Consider the following 6,157-nt stretch of genomic DNA (forward strand, 5'->3'; position numbering starts at 1 on the left):
ATGACTAAGCCAAGGTATGGGAAATCTTTCACTATATCTTCTGGATGAAATAGACTGGTAGGAAGGGACAGCCAGAAGCTGCTCAGCCCAATTGCCCTGGTCCATGGCAGACATATGCTGTGGCCCCAAAGGTGCCTCTTACCATGTTCCGAAATGGACTGTGGCAAGGAGCGGGGAAAAGCTATTCCTTTTGGGGTCAGCTTTGGACGGCTTTAGGTGGCCTGGCCTGGCCCCAGGGCAGCTTCCAGGTGCTCCAGGGGCAAGCATGGTGTAAATGCCATGCCCCCAGAGCAACCTGAAGCTGCCCCTGTCTGTCCATCTGTTTTGGGCCTATTGATTGATTGATTGATTGAAATTTTATTTCTATACCGCCGTTCTCACGATCACGGCGGTTTACAAGCAATACAAATGCAGTACAATACAAGTTAAAAAACAAACTTCACAATAAAAACACCCCAATTAAAACCAGCATAACTATACATCATTAAAATCCACATAGAATCAATCAAAATTTCTAATCAATCTAAAAATCCATACAATACAACACACAGTACATAGGGGAAATACAGTCAGGACATGTGAGGGAAAGCTTGAGGGAATAAATGAGTCTTCAGGTTCTTCTTAAACGACTCCAGGGAGGGGGCTAAGCGGAGCTCCTCAGGGAGAGCGTTCCAAGATTGCGGGGCTGCCACAGAGAATGCCCTTTGCGCTGTTGATACATATTTAGTCTTAGGGACGCTCAAGAGATTTTTCCCCCCTGACCTGAGTGTGCGGGGCGGATTGTATGGGGAGACGCGGTCTTCCAAGTACTCTGGGCCCAAGCCATTTAGGGCTTTATAGGTCACAACCAACACCTTGTATTGGGCCCGGAAGCGAATTGGCAGCCAGTGAAGATCTTTCAGTATCGGTGTTATGTGGCTGGCCCTGGAGCTACCAGTGACCAGCCTAGCAGCCATATTTTGAACCAACTGCAGCTTCCGAGCTTGGTACAAGGGTTGCCCCATGTAGAGCGCATTGCAGAAATCAAGTCGAGAGGTTACCAGTGCATGCACCACTGTTTCAAGGTCCCCCCGGTCGAGGTAGGGACGCAGCTGGCGTATCAGCCGAAGCTGATAACAGGTGCTCCTAACTGTCGCATCCACCTGAGGAGTCAGGTGAAGCGACGAGTCAAGGAGCACCCCCAAACTGCGAACTGAGTCCTTTACGGGGAGCGTGACCCTGTTCAGGACAGGTGGACAGACCTCCTTCCCAAGACCAGGAGAACCTATCACAAGCACTTCCGTTTTCTCTGGATTCAGGCTGAGTCTGTTTTCCCTCATCCAGCCCATTACCGACTCCAGACAGGCATTGAGCGGAGAGATGCCATCCCTAGTCACTGCATCAGTCGGAGACACAGAGAAGACTATTTGGGTGTCATCAGCGTACTGATAACACCGCGCCCCGTGTCTCCGGATGATCTCTCCCAGCGGCTTCATGTAAATGTTAAATAGCATAGGGGACAAAATCGCTCCCTGAGGGACCCCAAATGTGAGGGCCCTCTTATCGGAGCGACAGTCCCCCAGCTCCACCATCTGGAATCTACCCGAGAGGTAGGAACGGAACCACTGCAAAGCAGTGCCCCCGATACCCAACTCTCCCAGGCGATCCAGAAGGATACCATGTCTTCATTGGCAGATAGAAACAGATTAAGGCGCATTACAGACACGCCGAAGGGGCGTACTAGGGTTAGAAAGGGGCGTGTTAAGGTTGAGAAGGGGCGTCCCTTCCGGACACCCCTCAACCCTAGTACGGACCAAGTCCGTACAAAATGGCGGTGCCCGTCCACACAGGGGCTCCATTTTGACGTCACAGACACGTAGTGTCTGGGCGTCGCGCAGCGGAAGTGATGCCGCGAGTGCGTGACTAGTGCCTCACGGCGCCACTTCCGGGGCCCAGAAAGAAGCGCCATTTCGGCGCTTCTTTCTTGCTGCGCCCGGGAGCCACACGGTTTGGCCGCTGCGGTTCCCGGACGTAGCAACCAGCGGCAGCGGCACAGCACCCTTCTTGAGAGAAGCAGAAAATAGGGCCCATTCGGATATAAGAGGAGTTGTAAAGGGAATATTGGTTTCATAGAAACTGAGCGTGTGGGAAGGGTTCAAGGGGAATTGTTATCTTGTTTTAAATGGTTATAGTATGTACAGAGTCAGTGTAAGGCCAGATGTTTAACTTACTTGTTATACAAGTTGTTTACTGATATTATTTTCTTAAAGTCCAGATGTTTCCAGTTAATAATTAATAAGAAGGATTGGTCATATAATACCGCACTTAACCAAACAATCAACACATCCACATGTCAATTATAAGCATCACTTTGTGGCCAAGACTCAGACCTAGTTAAGGGTTTTAAAAGTAAAAAGGCAAGGTAAATTTTAGAAGCCCATGAGCTGGAATTACAACTCTTGGATAGGCCAACCTGGATAGGGGATTATACCACACTGTCCTTTCCGTAAAAAACACATGTCACTTAAGGCAGCTAAGATTAACCAAATGAAAAGAATACAAATGCAATTACAGCACAAAAGCCAATTTAAAATTACATTTAAAATCATATTCATAAAAAGAAAGTGAAAATAAGAGCAATAAGAAGAACTGAATTAATATAAAATAATGTTATGGTAGGAGGGTGAAATAGATAGCCCTTTTCAGCTTAGAAAAACGGCATCAGTACCAGAATTTATTGCAACAGAAGCAATGTAAGCACTTTGCAAATATATTTGTGGGGTCATTTAACGAAGAAGGAAATTATTTAGAGAAAATAATGAGTGAAAATATGGGGAAAGAGTCAAATTATTAATTTGATTTAGATTTGGAAAATATATTGCAACGAAGGTTCTACCATGTGCTTTTCTACATAAAGAGGAATGTGTCATATGCAGATATATGCACGGCATGTTATGTTTCTCAGGTTATTTGCTTTCTTACAAACTCTGCCTCCATCTACAAGGGCTGAGATAATCACTATGCCTAGAGATTGCACATGAGTTTGCTTTTTTTGTGTGTGTTTGATTTGTTTGTTTTCTTAGAGAAAAACATAACTGTTCTAATTACAGCCAAGGAGCAATTGTAGGTCATTATGAAAAATTCTTGCATTGGCAATCACTGCTGGCAACATTGCTTTGCAAAAGCCCTTTTTCTCCCCATGAGCCAAAGCCAGACAAAAGCCATGCCATACATGATATCGCCACATATTGTTAATGTTACACTTGTCACAAAGCACATGTTTTGTTGCCAAAGCAAGTTGTACTATGACTGGCATATGGTGCAACAGAAGGATCAATAGCCGAGTGTCACAGACTGGATAAAAGAATTCAGCTAGGCTATCATTGTCAGGGACCTTTTAGATTCAAATTAGGCTACCCATTTATGAGGCTGTGTCAGAAACATCCAAACATGAGTCAGCTAATAAAAAAAATTAGTTGTTTCTCAGATTTGCCAATTCACAATTTTATTATAAAACCTAGGACTTGACATCACTTCATCTTTCATAATGAAATAATTGGAACCTGATATTTCAGAAATATTTCTTGGATGTAGTGGATTGCTATGGAGATTGTTCCACTTTAAATATTTTGCTGGACTGTTTTGTAAGAAGTTCTTAAAATTTTGCTGTTTTTGTAACAAAATATCTGTTTATGATACAATCAAAATAACGAATGGCTTTGTTTCCTTGGTTGTCTTATTTTTACTCTCTATAAAAAGCAAACTAGATTTTAAAAAAATAAATAAATAAAATAAAATTTTTATTTTTACCTTCCTCTTTGTCAAGAAGACAACTGAGGCGGCTTTTTTTAAAAAGTTGCTGTCATTTTTCCTATTCATAAGAATCAAACTAGCATCTTATAAATATTGTTTTTACTTTAACTGTGGTAAACAAGCATGCATAGATAGAGGAATGTTTGTTGTTGCTCTTTCAGTCTTTTTGAATAGCATACTTATATTTCTGAAGGGTTAAAAATATGCTATTGTAAGAATTCTAAAATGAAAGATGAAAAACAAAGAACTAGTGCTACCAGAGCTGGATTGAGTTATTTTGTTGTCTTAGATCAAGAGTTACTACGGTCTTCTTGCAAACATTGGGATGGGATTATCTTTGTTCTGCAGAGGTTTTCTAAATGGCAACCCCTTTTAGGGGCTTGGGGAACATACAGAATAGAAGAAACTGGGATTATGCAAACTGGGATACTTCCATCCTTTCAGTGGCGTTCTTCTTGCATGGTAACTCATGGTGTCACCCCCTGCCCCCATTGACCTCTTTCCATAGCACACCATACAGAATCCTTAGTAATGTTTTTTTTTTGTACTAATGTTACTCATAAATCATAATTCTCCTTTATCACTGAATGTAGTGGCAATAGTTGGGACATAAACAACTAGCAAAATTAAAATTATACCTTTAAATTACAATATCCTATGCACAGCCTAAATGTATTGACATAAGCATACAGTAGTTTCATGTGATTTAAGTGAAGATTTGGTAAGATATGGTTTTTAAAAAAATATAAATATAAATTAAAAATAAAAGTTTTGAATTTAATTTTTGAAAAGACCTGAGGTGTTTTTCTCCTTCCACTGCGCCTCACTCCACCACACCATCTCTTCTGCTGAGCTCCAATGCAGGAAAATGCCACAGCCTGTTTCTACCAAAAGGCAGATGTTTGGGGAGCAATGGTGTCACACCCCACCATCTGGTGCAGTCTGCACCACTTGCACCCCCCTAGTGATGTCCCTACATCCCTTCAGTTTGGAACTTTGGGACAATAGTCTATAGGTCTGAAGAGGAAATCTGTTCTCCTTAACTAACAAAGGCCCAGTGCTAGGGTTGCTTGAGGGTGGGGCGTACACACGCCCCGCAACCCTAGCATATCATGGGCTTGCTGCAGCTGCGGCACACCCACCAGTCAGGGTGTGTAACAATGACTTTGCAGCTGTGCCACTTCCAAATGGGGCAGCGCAGTTGTGACATCATCACGCAATCTCTGGCGCTTTGCTGCATTGCAGCAGCGCCAGAAAAAGGAGCCACTTCCGGGCACATCGTTTTTGCTGTGCAGCAGTGCTGCACAATTTGTTTGCTGCAGCACTCCTGCAGAGCAAAGAGAGGCACAGGGGAGGCGCCTCTTTTTGGCGCTCTGTATTGCGCCAAAAAGAGTTCTTCTAGTTCTAGGTCTTTCTTCAGTTTCATTCAAGGAAATGGGAATTTTTGTATTGCTGATAAATTTTTGTGAGTTGAAACATCTATGTGGGTTGCCTTAAGACAATACCTGACAAGAGCCTCAGGCCTGACAAACAACTTCAGCAGTGTGTTTCTAAAGGAATTAATTATCAGATCAGTTCCTTTAAGTTTTCTGAGTGGTTAGGAAACATGTGATAGCCTTCAATATTTCACAGATGAAAATCAAGGAATGACCAAGTAATGTCAGAATGTGGTCAAGATGGCAAAACTTATTAATGAGAGAAACAGACAAGCTACAAGGGGTTGCAGTGGTTTGTTTTTGCCTTAGTTTACCAGAAAGGGCAAAATAATGCCCCTATTATCACCCCCCTATTGAGTTAATTGTGTACAAATTAATTTTGTACTTTGAACTCAGTTGCAGCAAATGAAATAAGCTAAGCATGAAGGGGGGAAGTGGAAGAACGAGAGATAAATTGGGATATTTTAAAAGCTGACAAGGTGGAACAGCAGAGATAGTTTTTTGTGGGTTTTCGGACTATGTGGCCATGTTCTGAAAGTGTTTCATTCTGATGTGTCGCCAGCCACAGATGCTGGCGAAACATCAGGAACAAACTCTTCCAGAACACAGCCACATAGCCTGAAAAAAACCACAAAAAACTATGGATGCCAGCCGTGAAAGTCTTTGACTTTACATTGAACAACAGAGAATTAATCAGAACTGTCTCTACCAAATGGGAACAGCTGGAGGGGAAGTCATAAAAGTATATGAAAGGCAGGTATCCTTTGCTAGGCTCTCCAACTAAGGATGTTGTGATATAGGTGTCTTTGAAAGGAGCAAAAGGCAGATTATGATCTGAGACTCAAAGAAATATGCCCTATATCGTCAAGAAAAGAGGAAGAGTGCTAGCCTGGCCCCCTCTGTCTCTGTTTTCTTCAATCTCCTGACAT

Source organism: Sceloporus occidentalis, unplaced genomic scaffold (assembly GCF_023333645.1).
Source record: "Sceloporus occidentalis isolate IW3139 unplaced genomic scaffold, rSceOcc1.0.p SCAF_7, whole genome shotgun sequence".
Taxonomy (NCBI): Eukaryota; Metazoa; Chordata; class Lepidosauria; order Squamata; family Phrynosomatidae; genus Sceloporus; species Sceloporus occidentalis.